The 17,945-nt window shown below is 48.9% G+C and overlaps 1 protein-coding gene across 3 annotated transcripts in view; it reads left to right on the forward strand.

The window, feature by feature from the left end:
• The first annotated feature begins 645 nt into the window (after window positions 1-645).
• The window catches only part of TMEM51 (transmembrane protein 51), a 55,182-nt gene continuing 37,882 nt past the window's right edge, over window positions 646-17,945 (forward strand). Inside the window, exon 1 of one of the 3 annotated variants that reach the window (XM_027618838.2) lies at window positions 646-759. The gene's annotated coding sequence lies outside the window, so the exon portion shown is untranslated. Of the gene's footprint in view, window positions 760-1,182; window positions 1,472-2,453; window positions 2,654-17,945 lie in introns of those variants that run through there. The other 2 variants (XM_027618819.2, XM_027618828.2) reach the window with 2 other exon arrangements.

Genomic DNA, 17,945 nt, shown 5'->3' on the forward strand with positions numbered 1-17,945 from the left:
TTCAAAGAACTGGACAGTTGCAGGAGAAGGGGACCCCCGAACTGGCCTCTCTTGGAATTCAAAACAATCTAAGATTGGGAGAGGCGGCGGGCTATCTTCTCCCCCTAGGTTTAGAATCCATTTTTTTTTTTTTTTTTTTTTTTTTTTTTTGTGGTCTGGCTGAGATCAGTTTGGGCGCCGGAGAGGCACGGTTCCAGGGCAAACCTCCAGGTGTGGGGGGGAGGGGGTGGGCAGAGGCAGAGCCGCCGCGGATGAGAGGCACCCTCACCAGTTCCGGTTTACCCTCCCCAGAGCCCGGCCTCAGGCAGCAGTTCTGGGGCTCTAAGCAGTTGTGGGCTATCGCCTGCAACCTGGTGGTCAGGACGACGACAGCCGGTGTTTCATTGGGAAAGTTCTCCGGAAAGCTGGGAATGAAAGCCCCCAGTAGGCGAGATTCTCTGGAGAGGGCGCCCGCATCCCGTATGCATGCAGGCGCGGGCCCCCAGAAATGGGCTCCACCCGGACCGTGCGACCGGGAACCCGCAGGGGGCGCGCAGGGGACCGGAGAGAGGGTGGGGGGTCGGGCCGAGGGCAGGAACAGACTCGCTTTTTAAAAACCTGCTTCCTCCTTTCCTACCTCCACCCATCAGTCACCTCGCAAACCACCAACCCTGGGCGGTGCAGACGGGTCCCAGCGCCCCGAACACGCCCAAGGGTGAAGAGGGAGGCGGTGGCCTCCCCAGGAAGTGGGGGGGAGAGGCCGGCGCACCGGGCGACCAGGTGAGCGCCGGGCCAGGTAAAGGCGCGGCAGGTGGGTCCGCAGTGCCGTACCTGCCTACTCGCGCCTGAGTTGGGAGTGGGGTATGGGGTGAGGTGGGGTGGGGGGGTCTCCCAGCTCTACTTAACATTTAAATAACCTGGACTCCGGTCCCGAGTCACCGTCCCCCATTCCACCCCCACATCCACCTCCGCGGCCCGGGGGTAGGGATGTCTGGGCTCTGTTCCCTTCCCCCACCCCTGTTTAGCCAACTCGGAGGGGCGGGGTCGGGGGAGGACTTGGCCCAGCGTCCCCCCACCCGCTGGCACCCCCCCCCGCAATCCGACGCGAGAGAGTGGGTGCTTTCCCTCCGCGGCTCGGGCCCGCGCCCCAGTCCTGGGGGTGGCGCGGAGGGCCGGGAGGGAGGGTCGGCTGGTGGGCGGTGCCTCTCGGGGCTGGAGGCCGCTCCGGGCCGGCGCCGCCCTCTGTGTCTCGCCGTCCCTCCCTCCTGCACAACGGCGCTCCGAGGCAGAGCTTCCTGCGTCCCCATCCCGGTCCCGGAGCGGGCTCTGCGCCCTCTCCGCCACCGCCTCCCTCGATCTTAAACCCCCCGCCCCGAACCTCCGGCCCCGGGATCATATCGCCCCGAAGGAGGCAGCCCGGGGGGGACCGGGTCGTGGAGCCCCCGGTCCCCGGCAGCCCGACCGTGACCGTGCTGGACCCGCAGCCACCCGGGTGAGTCTGCGCCGCCGCGCCTTCCGCCCCGCGGCGCCCCGCGGAGTGACTCTTGGCAGGGCCGGGGAGGGAGTCAGGGCTGGCGGGGTCTGTTTGTCCGTCTGTCCGGGAGTTTCCTGTCCCGGGTCTGCAGCCTGGAGGACTCCGAACCCGCGCTCACTGGAGCCGCGCCCCCCCAGTGCGGGACACCCCGCCTCCACGGCATCGCGCTGACCTCGGCCCAGAGAAGGCAACCAGCCTCCGGGGCCCCCTGTTGGCGAGGACAGGTGCCATCCGCCAGGCGGGTTTCGAACTCTCGGCCTCGACCAAGAGGCACTTCCACCCATGCTTAGAGCAGAACTTCCCAGGAAGTCCCCGGAAACCATCCTGGCGCTGCCCAATTGATTCCCCCTTCCCCCATCCCTAAGTCTTTTCTGGAAACCGAGGCTTTGGGGGAATTTAGATTCGTATGTGTGCTTTACGTACCAGAGGCAAAAAACGGTGAGAAATCGGGCGTGAGCGAAGTAGGGTGAAACTCAGTTTCTTCACTGTGAAATGGGTATGATAACCTCCTGGGATGAGGTGGGGTCACTCGTGCCTGGCACATAGCAAGTACTTAAAATCCAAATCAGATTTCTTGTCTGCTTCCCAACGGGAGGCGTGTGGCCTGGGACTGCCAAGTCTAATTGAAAGGGATGGTCACTTATAGGAAGTAAGCTTTCCTAACCAAGGGGTGTGGGAAACAGGAAACCTGGATGTCCTTACGGTTCCCCAGCCCTGCCTGGGCCCTCCCTGGCCGGTAGCAGCCATGGGGCACCTGTGCACTCTCGGATGAGCTTGTGTGGCCCGGGCCAGATCCCTCCTAGCTGTGCGGGTGGTCCAGGCGCCGGGAACCCAGGCGCCGCTGGAGCGGCGCGGGCGGGGCCTGGGTGGGCGGGGCCGGAGCGGCGGGGGCGGAGTCGGAGCCAGCCCAGGCGAGCTGCCGGAGAGGGGTTACCCTCTAGAGCTGGCTTTTGGTTTTCCTTCGACGTGGTGCTCTTGGAGTATGGCTTCTCTAGTGGAGGGTCGGCTCTGGGACCTGTGAGCGGCTTTCACACTTTGGAGACTCGTCACACAAGGATCTTGACTGAAGTTGATAGGAACGAACGGAATTGGGAAGGAGCCCCTTTCCCTCCAAATGCTTCCCTCCGCAGCTTGCCAGAGGTACTGCCCAGACTGGGACAAAAGGCAGAAGGGAGGAAGGGGAGGAGGCTGGTGGCGCCTCTGTTCCTCACAGGGTTCTGTCCAGTGGTTGGATGATTAGGGCTTCCTGGGCATCAAGCAGGGCCAGGCCTGCCCCAGAGATGCAGAGCCTAGGGACCTCAAGAGCTCCCAGCCTAGTGAGTAGTAAATGACAAGTGTCGTTCAGAGGTGATATTACAGTCAGGCCCCAGCCCTGGCTGGCTTTGTGACCCGCCTCCCTGAGCCTCGGGTTTCTTCCTCTTTGCACCTTTGCACAAGCAAAGGCACCGAGGTACAAAAGTACACGGGGTGTGGTGGGCCTGGGGGGTGTGCTCAGGCAGTGGCAGATGGGTTTGTGGAAGGTGGGGAAAGTAAAGGGAATTGGAGGGACTGGAATGGCGGCCGATCGTTGCACGTGGGACTTTATCATGTGGACGTCTGGGAACCATTCAACAGATGTTGACTGAGTGCCTTCCGCTGGCCAGGCACTGTTCTAGGTGCTCAGGATGGATCACTGAACAAGAAAGACAAAGACAGACGCAAATTGCATTCAAGTTCTTTAAGCAGGGGAGTCATTTGATCTTGTTTGGTCTATGTGAGGAAGACAATTCTGTGTGGAAGTCGGAGGAGAGTTTGGGGAGGACTCTGCTGGGAGAGAGGAGGCTGGTCTGCGGGCTGGGGGCAGTGGGGATGAAACGGGGGGGGGCTGGAGGGGAGCCCCGCACAGGAGGCAGAGATTAACATGTGGTCTTCACCCGTGACCACTGCTCAAGGGTGAGGTTTGTGGACTTGGTGTGATGCCCAAACTGCCAGCCTGTCTTCCACCAGAGGGTACCGGCAAGTGCCTGGGGCCTTGGCAGGGCCCAAGCCTCTCCAGCTGTGGCCTTCCTGCTTCCAGACTCCAAAAGGCACAAAACCTAGGAGTTTCTGTGTGAGGAGTGGCAAAGCTGCAGGCAGAGCCAGCAGCCCATCTCCTGGGCAACCTGCCTCTTTTAGGGCTCCTGTTTTCCTGGGTCCCGGTTCTGGTAAACGTTCTCTCCCTCCATGCGGCTGGCAGTAAACCCCTCAGGACCCTCGGGCTAGAAGAGGGGCTTTGGCTCTGGGCTTCTCTTCTCCCCGTTCCAAATTAAGGTGGAATTCAAGGGACTGAGCAGAGTTTTCTCCCTAAGTGCTGAGAAAGTTCCAGAAGCTCAGATGTCTTCTGTCGGGGATGTGGTGAGGGGTCTGCCTCTGGCTCTTGGCTTTTGCTTTCACTTTGTTCTGAAGCTTGGACGGGTCATTCTTGCAATTGAGAGCTCTAAGGGTGTCCTCCGTGATGGAAGTCTCCCTCTGCTTGGAAGGGGACCATACTCTGCCTTTCACCAGGAGGACCCCAGAATGTCTTGGGTGGAGGGGACCACTCTCATTTGACAAAACTCAGAGAGTAGAAGTGCACATAGCAAGTCAGCAGCAGAACTGGGACTGCCGCCCACCCGCTGACCACTCTTCATTCTCCCAGGAGACTGGCCACATTCAGGTCAGAGACTTGTTTTAGACCCCAGTTTAGTACAGGTCTGGTGGTTTCTCAGGATCTCTGTCTTGCTGGCCGCTTCATAGAGTCTTGCCCCTCCCCAGCCTGGATAGGTGGCCCGGCTTGGCCTGGCAACATTTTTGTTCTCCTCCCCTTGGATTGAGCCCTTGGTGCACCGGCTGCCCCTCCTGGGAGTTCTGGCCCCCCAAAGAAACAGGTTTTCCCTGCTTTAGACCAGACTGCCCCAACACACTGGCCAGAGGCAGCCCTGTGAGACTCTGCTGAGCTCTCCCTGACTAGCTGTGGCCTCGGACTCTTGACTTCTCCCTCGCCTTGGCCCCAACCCTTATCTCCTGGGGCTGGTTGGCCCTGCCTTCTATCCAGTGTTGTTTACTTGGGCTAAGCTGCCAACAGTCTCTTATTCTCTCTTGCCCTAGATTTATCAGACCTAGCAGCCCTTAAACCTGAATGCTGGTCCTTTTAGCTCTTAGAATTTTGGAGCCAGAGGGGACCTTAGCCGTCAGAACATCTAATCTGCTTAGTTTACAAATGGGGAAACTGAGGCCCCGGGAAGGGAAGGCGCTCGCCTGAGTTCAGAGCTAGGACTAGACCCCATTTCCTGATTTCAGGGATGGTTCTTGAAAATAAACCAAAACAATAAAACCAGAGGAGCCCTGCCTCAGAAGCCTCTTTCCCTCTACGCTCCGCACAGGCAGGTGCTTTGGAGACATCCACAGTGACCTATCCAGGAGGAGTACATGCTGAGGGACCCGGAAGATGAGGGGTGCACATCAAGGAGTATATATCTTGACATTTTCAGGTCCTGTCTGTTCAAACTGGTATTAACGCCAGGGAGTAAGCTAGTGTTGAACGGACCTTATTCGCTGCTCTTTATAATGTACCTCTGAATGGATCGGCATTTAAAGTTGTTTTCTCCCCCGAATCACCAAGGAAGTACATGCTCACTGTAGAAAACCTGGACGGCAAAACACATAGTTCAGTGTTTACGCAGATATTTTGTTTGCTTGCTTGCTCTGCTATTTAATATCCTGGTTCATTGTCATAACATGTATTTTCCCCATGTGACAACACACCGGTTCTAACCCGTCAATCTCACGCACTTCTACCCTCTGATGGCTGGAAGATTCTCAGGAAGCCAGCTTTTTGGGGCTGTGTCAGAACACTCCAGCCACCAAAAATCCTAGCACGCCATGCAAATTATTCACTGTGTGGGACTTCAGGGGGCCATGTCTCTGCACCGCCATGGTGTTTGGGAAAGGGCTATGTTTACAAAAATCTGAAGCAAAGAGCCGATTCTCAGTGAGCCTCTTAGAAATGGAGGAGGTTAGCCATCTCGGTGGGATGGGTGTGATCCAAAGATTATAGGAGGGAAAGAGAAGTCTTCGTTTCCTCTGATTTTTTTTTTTCTGTGTTGGCTCTTAACCCAGCCAAGTGCTCCCACCCCCATGTTACCACCCTTTGCCCTGAATCTCCCCAGGATTAGGCACTGGGGTGGCAAGTGTGGGTCCCTAGGAAAATCAGGACTGTATTCGGCTTGCTTGTCTCTGAGCCCTGTCTCTTGGACAGCAAGGTGGCTGTGTCAATGGCAAGCCAGAATTTGTTGCTTACTCAGGTGATCCAGGTTGGTAACTTCACCTTTGGGACAGGGTCACCTGGTGTCACCTCTCAGACTCTAAGATCACAGCTGCATTAATGCCATAGAAATTGTCCGTGCTAGAAGTGATCTCGGAGGGTCCCTTAGGCCAATGCCTACAGACTGTGGGCAGCAACTTCGTGGGTTTTAAAATCAGTTAAGTAGTTTTCCACTGGCTTTTAAAAAGTGAAATAGAAGAAAGCAGACTAGAAAACAAAATGCATCTCCTGTCATGAGAAGCATTCTTTAGTAAAACTTTCATCTCAGTTATCTGTATATGGGTAGGCACTGAGTGACCAGATAAATATATTTCCATCTGCATGGTAAGAGCCTTGGGCAGCCCTTGCTCCAGTCCATTGGGTTTCTTTTTAAACTGAGGTACAGTTAACATACGATATTATACGAGTTTCAGGTAGACAACATAGTGATTTTGACATTTGTATCCGCATACAAATGCGGACATTTGTATCCGCGAAATGATCAACACAGTAAGTCTAGGTACCATCTGTCACCTGACAAAGGTATTAGAATGTTATTGACTATATTCCCCATGCTGTACATTACATCCCCATGACTTCTTTGTTTTATAATTGGAAGTTTGTACTTCTTCATCCCCTTCACCCATTTGCCCCCACCAAGCCCTCTCCCCTCTAGCGACCACCAAACTGGTCTCTATTCATGAGTCTAGGGTTTGTTTTGTTTTGTTTGTTTTGTTTTTTTAGATTCCACATATTTGTGAAATCATGTGGTATTTGTCTTTCTCTGTCTGATTTATTTCACTTTTCATAATATCCTCTAGGTCTATGCATGTTGCTGCAAATGGTAAGATTTCATTCTTTCTTATGGTAGGTAGTATTTATTTATATATATAAATATTTATATTGCGTCTTCTCTATCCACTCATCCATTGAGGTATACTTAGGTTGTTTCCATGTCTTGGCTGTTGTAAATAACACTGCAGTGAACATAAGGGTGCATGTCTGTTTTCAAATTAGTGTTTTTGTTTTCTTTGTATCAATACCCAGTAGTGAAATTACTGGATCATAGGGTAGTTCTATTTTCAGTTTTTCTGAGGAACTTCCACACTTTTTTCCACAGTGGCTGCACCAATTTACAATCCCACCAACAGTGCAGAAGGGTTCCCTTTCTTCTACATCCTTGCCAACGCATGTTATTTCTTATCCTTTTGATGATAGCCATTCTGACAGGTGTGAGGTGATATCTCATTGTGGTTCTGATTTGCATTTCATGATGATGAGTGATGTTGAGCATCTTTTCATGTGTCTGTTGGCCATCTGGATGTCTTCTTTGGAAAAATGTCTATTCAGATCATCTGCTTATTTTTTAATCAGATTTTTTGTGGGTTTCTTTGGTTATTGAGCTGTGTGAGTTCTTTATATATTTTGCATATTTACCCCTTATCAGATATATGATTTGCAAATGTCTTCTCACATTCTGTAGGTTTTCTTTGCATTTTGTTGATGGCTTATTTTGCTGTGCAGAACCTTTTTAGTTTGACATAGTCCCAATTGTTCATTTTTTCTTTTGTTTTCCTTGCCTTTGGAGTCAGATCCAAAAAAACATCGCTAAGACCAATGTTAGGGAGCTTATCGCTTCTGTTTTCTCCTAGGAGTTTTGTGGATTCAAGTCCTACATTTAAGTCTTCAATCTACTGTGAGTTAATTTTTGTGTATGGTGTTAACGGTCCACTGCTTTTTAAACTGTGATTCTGGGAAAGTTGGAATTCTTTGGTCGGGTCCCAGAGGCATTCAAGGGTTCGAGGGGACAGAGCTGAGTAGTGGGAGGCACGGCCAGCTGGAAGGAAACTCTGTTTACAGATGTTCCAGTTGTCAGGTGTGTGAAAGACTCCTTTAAGAAAGTTCTGTGGCTTTAAAAACAATATTAAACAGCAGGCTGGAAACCAGTGCTTATCTATCCACCTCAATTCTTAGAAGAAGAAACAGAGGCCAGAAAACAGAGGGTCTGTATGGGGCACGTGGGGTCTCCAGCCACACACTCAAGGGTCTCTAAATGTAGACCTCTGACACCTCTCCAAATGATGTGCCAAAGTCAGTATCAGACGGAGCTGTTGGCCTGAAACACACATTCACCAAGCAGCCTGAGTCCCCCACAGGCTACACGTTCATGTACACCAGGAACTCATGTTTATCATAAAGCCCATAACTGTCATGCTCATGGCCCAGTTTATATTGCCATGGTGCACAAAACATTAATTTGTTCAGTGTCAGCATCTAAAACTCATCACAGGATCGGTAAGTCCATTTTGGCATTTCTTCTTTTCTTAATGTCCCCCGAGCTTCACTAATGGAAGCATCCTAGAGGTGATGGGCCCAAGGTCACCCAGCAAATCGTGGCAGATCCAGGATGGGAACTCACCATGGTAGGTGAGTTCCTTTTTTTTTTTTTTTTTTTTAAGATTGTGTACTCATATGATGTACAGTTCTGGATGTCTCCAGAAGGTTCTGTTATTTCTTTGATTCAGGATATAGAACCAGGTGGCTCTAATTCTTGGTGAATTTTATGTCTTTGCCATTTTTTCCTCTCCACATCTGGTCTGGGAGAGAGAAAAAGAATTTACTTACCTTACCCTTGTTCTACATTTTCCCCACACCTACTGCTGGGCGTATACAAGGATACTTCACTTCATTGTGCTTTGTAGAGACTGTGTATATTACAAAGTGAAGGTTTGTGTCAACCCTGTGTCCAGCAAGTCTCTTGGTGCTATTTTTCCAACAGTATTTGCTCACTTCCTGTCTCTGTGTCACATTTTGGTAATTCTCGCAATATTTCAAACTTCTTCATTATATTATATTTTGTGTGGTGCTCTGTGATCAGCGATCACGACTTGCTGAAAGCTCAGATGATGGTTAGCATTTTTTAGCAATTACGTATTTCTCAATTAAGGTATGTACATTGTTTTTTTCAGCCGTAATGCTGTTGCACACTTAATAGACTACGGCCTAGTGTGAACATAACTTTGAATGCACTGGGAAACCAAAAAAGTCATTTGACTCATTTTATTGCAATATTCACTTTATTCCAGTGCTCTGGAACTGAACCCACAATATCTCCGAAGTATGCCCATGCTGGTTAGCGTTATAAGCATGGTTTGTTGATATTCGGTAGAGGAAGATATGATTAAAAAACAAACACTCACACTTTGGGACCCCAAATATTACGTCTTCATCAACTGCAGTTTGGACGGTAGCAATTACATAGCGGAGTTGTCCTTGGGTCATTGTGTTCAAGCAGTGACAGGTGCAGATTCTACTATGGCGGTGGGAGGCGTTATCTTTGGCTCACCACAGGCTGTGGCTTTGAACAAATGTACTGGGATGTTCTGTGGGCCGGTGGGGAACCAGAGGGCCGGCTGGATGTAAAGGCATCATTGAAGTTCAGCTGACAGGGACGGCGAAGCCCAGGAGCGGGAAGAGGAAATTTCTTTCAGACCTGGAGTGTCATGGGCAGGCTTTCAGAAAACTGAGTCTATGCTGAAATCTGAAGGGGGGGCAGAAGGTTGGCAGCAGAAGAAGTGAAGGATGGGGTGGGAAAAGGCTTTTATACACTTTCTTCTTACAAGTCATTTTGGACGTGAGACTCATTCATTCAACCGGTATTTATTGAGTTTTCTTTCTACAGGCCAGGTGGTCTGGGTTTGGGGGGGACATGGTCCATAAGAGAGACATGGTCCCTGCTCTCGTAGAGCTGACACCTTATTGGGGCAGAGCGAGGAATCAATAAATTAGGACACAAATAAGTGAAGTAACCAACAATCATATACTCACAGAACTGAAATCTTTACCACTCCCTCAACTGCCTGCTAAAGATCAAGGCTAAGCTAAAACCCTTAGCTTTCAACGTTCTAAAGACTGGACTCTCCTAAATACTGGACTCTTTAGAGTACAGACTCAGTTTACCTTTCCAGACCCATTGCTGCTGCCCCACCTCTCCCCCCAACCAATGGATGAGTTGTAAGGAACCAGAACCACTTCCCACCTCCACCTCCCTCCTACACCCCCGCCCATAGCTATGAACCGTGATGGTTTTTCTCTTTCTATTCCTTCTGCTTTTCTGCCTAGACCATTCTCTGTCCTAGACAAAACTCTTAAAAAAACAAAAACACACCCAAACTCTATTTATTTTGGAATACTTTTAGATTTATAGAAAATTTGCAGAAATAATAGCTTTCCTATATCCTTCACTCAGCTTCCCCTGATGTTAGCATCTTACCTAACATGGCATTTGCAACAAAGCTGAGAAATTCACATTATTACTCACAAAATGGCGGACTTTATTTGGATGTCACCAGGTTATTTTGTTGTTGTTGCTGCTCTGTGATCCATTCCAAGACACCACAGGGCATTCAGTTGTCCTGTCTTCTTCATCTCTCCTGGTCTATCCCAGTATCTTAGCTTAGTTTCCTTGAATTTTGTGACCTTGAAAGCTTTGAAGAGTACTAGTCAGTATTCTCTAGAACGCCCCTTACTTTGGGTTAATGTCGTCTCATGATTAGACTGGGATTTGGGGTTCGGGGAAAGAATGCAACAGAGGTGAAGTATCCTTATCATTGCATCACATCAGGATTTGCACGATATATAGCAACATGACTCACCGATGATGCTGATCTTGATCATTTGGTTAAAAGTGGTGTCTGCAAGACTTCTCCACTGTAGAATTGCTACAGCCCCTTTTTGGAGGGGGCTTTGATAGGGTGATAGTAAAAGGTAAAATTATAAAAGAAATAACTGAAAATGATTGATAGATTAGGCTCCTAAAATTAAAAAACTTCAATACAGCAAATGATAACCTAGAGCAACATTTGCAACACATGGCAGACAAGGGGCTGTTTTCCAAATACATACCGAGCTTTTCCAGTTAGTAAGGAGAAGTCAAATGCCCTCAAGAAATGGAATAAACAAAAAACAAAACAAAAACAAAAAAGAATTGGAACTAAGAAGAGATGCTGTTGGTCAACAAGCATATGGGGAGAAAAGAAAAAGAAACAGAAACAACCAAGAAATGTAACAATGATACACCAATATTATCTAATTTATTGTCCCTAGTCAAGAGTCCCCATAATATCAGGGTCCACATTGGGATCACCCATTGATTTTGTTTTTCTTAAGTTTTTATTTAAATTTCAGGTAGTTAACCTAGAGTGTAACAGTAGTTTCAGGTGTACAATATAGTGATTCAGCGCTTCCATTCAACACCCATTACATTGTTGGGTGTTGTAATGTGCTCATTACAACAAGTGCACCCCTTACTCCCCTGGGCCACCCATTGATTTTAGTCTCCTTTAATCCAAGATAGTCCCCAAACCTTGTTTGGTCTTCCACGCCATTGACATTTTTGAAGAGATGGAGCCAATATCTTAATTGCTACGCTTCTCTGCTCATGACTGGATGAGTTCTAAACTTTTATGGCAAGACATTTTCATATGCACTGTGGGATAGTTGTCTTGTATCCCATCAGAAAGCACAGCAGGTCAGAGCTCAAGAAAGAAGGAGGAAGAAGGGGAGGAGGAGGCTGAGAAGGAGAAGAAATGCCCTTGGCCAAGAAGCATATGGGAAAAAAAACCCAGCATTCACCCCCCATCATATTAAAGAAAATGCCACTTCAAACAATACCATCTTTCACATATGAAATTTTTAATGTTTTGAACGTTTCAGACTTTTAAGTTAAAAAAAAGAAGGCTAATCTTTCACAAGCTCACGGTGGGGCCGAGGACAGTCCGAAATGCATGTCAGAGCTTTAAAAAACAAAAAAACACAGCAGTTTCAATACCAAGAATTTATCTAGAGGAAACACAATTGTGTAAGGAGTTAGTTTCAATACTGTTATTTTTTTTCAATAGCAATAAAATTAGAAACCAACGATGTATCTGGAGTAGGGGATTGGTTAGTTATGTAAATGATGAGTCTTCCACGTACTGGAATATTCCTCAACCACTAAAAGTAATGGTTTAGAGGAATAATGATGCTGTGCAAAATTGTTATGGATCAACATTTTAAAAGTTAGGGCACCAAGCCACGTTGCAGTAAGATCTCATTTTTGTAAAAAAAAAAAAAGAAAAGAAAAGAAAAAGTATGTTTGTTTACAAAACACACAAGAAAGTCTGAACACCATCATAGGTATTATCAGTAGTTAGGAATGGTGGGGTAATCGGTGATTTTCATTTCCTTTCTGCTAATCTAGATTCATTAATGTTTGCTTAATCAAGAAGCATTGTTTTTATAATAAGAGAAAAATGTTGTGTTTTTTTTTAAATCTCCTAGGGTTGTAGTGGATCCTCCAAGGATGACTGCTAGGTAAGGTGCTTGTGAGCTGTTGAGGGCTTGCGTTGGCTCAGCCCCTAGTCCAGGTGGTTCTTTTATGATTTTAACCTTGAGCATATGGTTCTCCCTTCCCAGACTTAAAAAGTTGAGAAGGGGAGCATGGTGAAAATACCGTAGCGTACTCGCCTGCACCTGTGAAAACCTCCTGTTACAGGCTGTGTTTCTGTCCCCCGCCCAGATTCATAGGTTGAAGCCCTACTCCCCATGTGATGGGATTAGAAGGCGAGGCCTTGGGCAGTAATTAGGTTCAGATGAGGTCAGGAGAGTGAGTCTATCCTGATGGGATTCATTCCCTTAAGAGCAGAGGAGGAGAGAGAGATCACCCTGGAGAGGCCCAGGAGAGGCCCCAGGAGGACACAGCCAGAAGGCCACCATCTACAAGCCAGGAGGCGGGCCCTCCCTGGACACCAGATCTACCGGCACCCTGACCTTGGACTTCCAGCCTCTGGAACTGGGCAGAGTCAAGGTCTGTTGATTAAGCTGCCCAGTTTGTGGTGGTTGTTTCAGCAGCCTGAGCTAAGACACCACCCTCCCAGCGCTCTCTCATTTATGTCATTATGTCACATACGTCCTTCTAAATTTACAAACAGTAAAATTCACGCTTTCTCCTGTATAGTTCTATGGTTTTGATAAACGCAGACTGTTGTGTAACCACCACCACAATCAAGAGATAGAAAAGTCTCATTAGCCCCCCAAAATTCCCATGTGCTGCCCCTTTGTTGCCAACCCCTTCCCTCCCCCTGGTCCTCAGCAACCACTGGTGTTGGCCGTCCTCAGAGTTTTCCCTTTGCCAGGATGTCATACAAATAGAATCAGACAGTATGAAACCTTTTGGAGTCTGGCTGCTTCTACTCAGCATCACACTTTGAGATTCTTCCATACTGTATTGCTCCATTGCACGGGGAAATCCGTTTATCCCTTCACCTGTTGTAGAATATGTGGATTGTTTCTAATTTCTAGTTCCGGGGCGATCATGACTAAAGTCACTATGAACAGTCATGCGCAGGTTGGAGTATGAACACACACAATTTTCCTTTCTCTTGAGCAAACACCTAGGAGTGGATTTTTTTTTATTATATTATGTTAATCACCATACATCGCATCATTAGTTCTTGATGCAGTGCTCCATGATTCATTGTTTGTGCATAACACCCAGTGCTCCACGCAGAACGTGCCCTCTTTAATACCCATCACCAGGCCGACCCATCCCCCCACCCCCCCCTCCCCTCTAGAACCCTCAGCTTGTTTTTCAGAGTCCATCGTCTCTCGTGGTTCATCTAGGAGTGGATCTTTATATTAAGTGGCTAGACTTGAACGTGTCATGCTGAGGATCCGGGGAGGGGAGTGTGGGTGGGAGGAGTATACTCTTGCTGAGCACCTACTGTGTACCACCCACAGCACCAGGAGCTTCATGCGCATGGCCTCACGTGGTCCTCAGCACAGCTGAGGAAATAACAGGCTCCAGCTACCCCTTGACCCACAGAACAGGCAATGACATACACTTCAAACCAATAAACGCAGAGCTACTCTCTTTGAACTTGGAGAGGGTTTGCGGTGGCCGACTGTTGAGGCTCCACCGAACGTCTTCCCTCCACATTCCAACTTTGTTCTAGCATTTACTATCTTCATCACCTCCAGCCTGGCTCAAAGTTGATTAGGTTGAGGGCACTCTCCCTCAACTTCCATACGAAGGTTCTTCCCAGTTCCGACTGCCAGCACCACTCAGTGTGTGGACCTAATGAAATATGAACTACCCCCTGCCTCAACTTGGAACTTTAATGACCGATGTCGAACACCCAGAAGAAACGAGAGTCACACCACCCCCGCCCCCTTGACGTTTTGCCTTTCCCCATCCCATGTGGGTCCTACTCCGCCAGCAAAGTCAGTTGACCTTTTCCGCATGGGTGATCTGCCCCTTCCCCATGTCACAGCAAAGACGGTCACAGTGGGTTGTGTCTAGTTCTTAACTTAAATAACTTTTTCTCAACTCTTTTTGTTTCATTAGAAAAAAAAAGTTACACGTGGTAAACATTTTTAAAAATCACACACCGTATAAAGGGATATCCAAGGAAAAAATACAAATCTCCCTCTCATCTCAGGCCCCCAGTCTCATTCCTCAGAGATAGCCAAGGCTCACCATTTCTTGTTTAGGCTTCCAGAAATGTTCTGTGTGGATAAGGTGCTTTTAAATGCTGCTTTTCGATGTTCTAGTGTTATCGTTGTCCGGATCATTCCGAAATTGTTGGGTACTTTTAAACTCGTAATCACTCACATCGGGGGCCTCGGATTGCCTTTGAGGACCCACGAACCACCTGAAATTTTATGGCAAACTTCTATCTCTGCGTTTTTCGGTGGAGGGTCAGTAGCTTTCATCAGGGGTCTGTGCACACACCCACCCCGCCCCACATGCACACACACCCCCACACGCACAGAGAGGAAGAAACATGGCTTACACAAAAAAGCATGGCGGGCGGGTATGAGAGAAGCAACCTTTTACTGACAAAAAGTAGTTACATGTGTAATCGGCTGGGGGTGCAAGTTCCGAATTTATGGATCATTGGTCCCTAGTTCTGTGGTCGGAAACCGATGAAGCCATTGAACAGTTTTGTCCCAGGCTAAGGGGAACTGTGCCTGGCTGAGCCAACAGCCATGAAGTTCACCGAGCTCTTCAGCCCTGGGTATTTCTACTGACTCATTGCCTGTGGGGAAGTGTGTTGGCAGCTTTAGAACACAGGCATGCTCTTGCCCGGGATGGAGTTACCCATTCACTGGGAACTTCTCACAGAGAGGAGGAGACAAACTTGCTTCTGACAAGAGGATTTCTGGCTGAAAAACATTCAGAAAGATTTTAGGGAAATTCCTGAGAGCCAGAGCCATATATGGTTGGTGTTGAAAGTCATGAACGTGTGGGGAAATGTCCTTCATGGGGTCAATATTCTTGATGGGGTGGAGGGTACGGAACAACCAGGCTCCCCATATCCTTGTTTTGGAGTGGCCCTGGGGGAGGAGACAGATCCTGGCTGGATGGATGGAGAGAAGGTCTGACCTTACAAGGTAGTTCCCGTGTTAGTTTAAATGCACATCACATTTTGTGTATATTAACTCATAACTCATCGATCCTCATAACAGTTCAATGACATGGGGAAACTGAGGCAGGAGTATGCTAGCTACTGTGCAAACAGCCCCACATCTCAAGGGCCCACGACAATTAGGTCACAGTGTCACCTGCTGGGTGGGGAAGGTATGGAGTCTTTGCTCCACAAGGTCCTTCAGGGACCCAGGCTTCTTCTGTCTTCAGCACTTGGTTTCCAAGGGCTTGGTGAGCTAATAACACCACCCACTAGTTGTAGAGACAGGTTTTAAGCCCTGGTAGTTTGGTTCCAGAGTCTGTATTCTTAACCACGACATCATAGTAAGAAATGATAGCACTGGCTTTTAGCTAGATTTACCTGGTACGTCACCTCAGAACTGGAGGGAGGGAGAATACGAGGCGTTCTGGAGAACATTGGCGTTCATTGCCAAGGGCTCGAGCTCTTCTTCCTAAGCACTGAGCTGGGTAAATCTCACGGACATTTTTACCTCATCTTCTGCACATAAACCTGAAAGCTTTTCCCCCCAAAAGTATGCACCTGAAATACATGTGCGTCAGCTTTGTTGCTGCCTGGCACGCGGGTCTTTCCGCCACAGACATCATCCATGCTGAGCCCACTGCCCCCCGTTGCTGCTTGTTGTAGGGAGGAGGTTTTGCTGAATTACAGCACCCTCATTAAAACGTCTTTCCCCAGTTGAAGTGTCTTCTTGTGGAAACAACCCAAATGTCCAACATAAAAGCCCGGACAATAGAGTGTGGTACATCCACACAAGGGAATGCCACACGGCCGTTAAACATGGCGGTGATGGAGACCTTAAGAGACCTCGAAAGACGATTCTAATCTCCCATCCAAGTACTAACCAGGCCCAACCCTGCTTAGTTTCCGAGATCAGACAGGATCGGGCACGTTCAGGGTGGTATGGCTGTATATAAGACAATTCTAATCTCTTAATGTAAAAAAGCAGTCCGCTTTTTTCATTTTAAAAAGGATACAAAGAATTTAAGATTTTGAATATTTACCATTTCTAAAGTTCCTATAGAGAACCATGTATGACTATATTAAAGTTACAGAGTTCAAAATTTAAGTGCGGGCCCTAAGGGCTGGAGTGACTTGGGCAATTGCTGAATGTCTCCTAATGGGGAAGAGAGTTGTAGGACTTTGTGAGGATTAAATGAGCTATGTGTAGAAAGTACACACGGTAGATACTCAGTACATTTTTAGATGCTGTTATTGTCATAACTGCTTTTAAAAAAAACCTTCCCATTCTCACAAGCCCACTCCAAATCCAAACGAACCATTTCCAGTAGTGGGAGGTGGGGGCTTTATTGCAACAGGCCTGGGGTTGTGGACCTGTGAGGAGGCCAGTGTGCCCCCCCGACGTCCCTCTGGCCTCTGCTGCAGGGCAGGGTAGAGCTGAGTGCCTGAGCTACTGCTTCTAAGTGTCGCCCAAGGGGGCACCTGGGTGGCTCAGTTGGTTAAGCGACTGCCTTCAGTTCAGGTCGTGATCCCAGTGTCCTGGGATCAAGTTCCGCATTGGGCTCCTTGCTCAGTGTGGAACCAGCTTCTCCCTCTGCATGCTGCTCCCCCTGCCTGTGCTCCCTCTCTCTCTCTCTGACAAATAAAATCTTTAAAAGAAAAAAAATGCATCGGCCAAGGGGCGCCCTGGCTGATGTCCGGTTTCTGTCTGCTGCACAGAGAAATAACACAGGTTCTGAGTCAGACTACCTGGATTCCACGTCGATTAAATAGAATTTAGGGGCACCTGGGTGGCTCAGTCGTTAGGCGTCTGCCTTCAGCTCGGGTCACGGTCCCAGGGTCCTGGGATCGAGCCCCGCGTCGGGCTCCCTGCTCCGCGGGAAGCCTGCCTCTCCCTCTCCCACTCCCCCTGCTTGTGTTCCCTCTCTCGCTGTGTCTCTCACCGTCAAATAAATGAAATAAAATCTTTAAAAAAAAATAGAGAATTTAATGCCACCACCGTAGGGTGGGGGTGAGGATGAAGTGATACTAAGCTTGCGGAGCCTTAGCACAATGTCTCAGGAAATGCCAGTGCTCACAGACAGAAGGTTAGGCCTCAGAACTCCATATGACGTAATTACATTAATAATACAACATATTTTACACTGATGTAGTTCCAGAATCTTTTCATCATCCTAGACAGAAATGGAGGAAGGCTTTTTAAATGCCTGTAGGAGTGGTTCTTAAATTTCGGCACGTGTTAGAAGCTGCCCCAGAATTTCTCATCCGGTAGGTTTGGAGGGTTGGGGCCCAAGAACTTGCCTTTCTAACAGGCTCCCAGTGGTGCTGATGCCTTTGGCCCGGGACCACACTTGGAAAACCACCGCCTAAGATTGCAAGGCCTGCAGGAGAGGGCGGATGATGACCTCATTCAGGCTGACCCCGGGGAGCTGGGCCCCTGCAACCCGGGGAGCTGGGCCCCTGCCACCAATGGACTTTGTGATAAGAATCAGATCTTACCCAGTTATGGGGGGGGGGGGCAGGAGTGAAGATGAAACAGGAACTGAGGGACCAGAATGTGCAGCCACCAAGGGGAGACCAGGGAGGCTGGTGGAGAGGCCCGGGGGCAGCTGTGGCCTGGTGGGTGCCCAGCCAAGTGTCCGGTGGCAGGCCTGGGGACACTGTGGGTCATCAGGACAGACTC

This window comes from Zalophus californianus, chromosome 4 (genome assembly GCF_009762305.2).
Source record: "Zalophus californianus isolate mZalCal1 chromosome 4, mZalCal1.pri.v2, whole genome shotgun sequence".
In the NCBI taxonomy this organism is placed as follows: Eukaryota; Metazoa; Chordata; class Mammalia; order Carnivora; family Otariidae; genus Zalophus; species Zalophus californianus.